Below are 885 nucleotides of genomic sequence, written 5' to 3'. Positions count from 1 at the left end.
GTCCTGGCCAGGATTTCTATATTGCCTAAAATATCTAGGTTTTGGCTTTGTTTGCGTGTGCAAACCGATCGGTGTATGACATCAAAATACCATACAGACGGTTCCTTAAGCTTTCAAAATGCTCTCGAGGTATTTTGATGTCATACACCGATCGGTCTGCACACGCAAACAAAGCCAAAACGTAGATATTTTAGGCAATATAGAAATCCTGGCTAGGACACATCCTGGGAAAATGGCACGTGTGGTCACCCTAGTCTATGGGAGGGTCAGAGAGCTCTCAGAATTCATCCAAAATATCTTAATTTGTGTTCCGAAGATGAACGGAGGTCTTATGGGTTTAGAACGACATGAGGATGAGTGATAAATGACAATTTGTTTTTTTTTTGGGCGAACTAACCCTTTAAGAAGGTCTTAAATTACAGCAGAGTCTTAAAATCTTAAGGGTTTTTGTCTTGTTTCCAATATAAAGATCCTTAAATCAAGATACATTTACTTCAGATGAATAGGACCACGTAAAATGAATTAAAGTAATGAAGTTATTATTGGAATTTATAGTTGAAGCATACAAGACATTTACATTTAGACAAATTGTTATATTCAGTTTATTCCTTAAGTTTTCTTTACTTGGTCTTAAAAAGTCTTACATTTATCTTCATAAAACCTGCAGGAAACCCTGTAAAATCCACCGTAGAATCTCTAGGACTTTCCAAAAGATGAAAACAATATTCAGAGCTTGACTACAGTGGTCTGAACATTGTTTTCTGAAATGTAATTCCTCGGTAATATAACAAAAGTACAGTCTTCTGTATAATTAATGTATATTACATTTTTTAAATATGAAAAAAAAAGATGATCACATGTCATCACATCATAGGTGACTTGACT

This window comes from Sinocyclocheilus grahami, unplaced genomic scaffold, assembly GCF_001515645.1.
Source record: "Sinocyclocheilus grahami isolate Dianchi unplaced genomic scaffold, SAMN03320097.WGS_v1.1 scaffold454.1, whole genome shotgun sequence".
Classification (NCBI taxonomy): Eukaryota; Metazoa; Chordata; class Actinopteri; order Cypriniformes; family Cyprinidae; genus Sinocyclocheilus; species Sinocyclocheilus grahami.
This window is presented reverse-complemented; position numbering follows the sequence as displayed.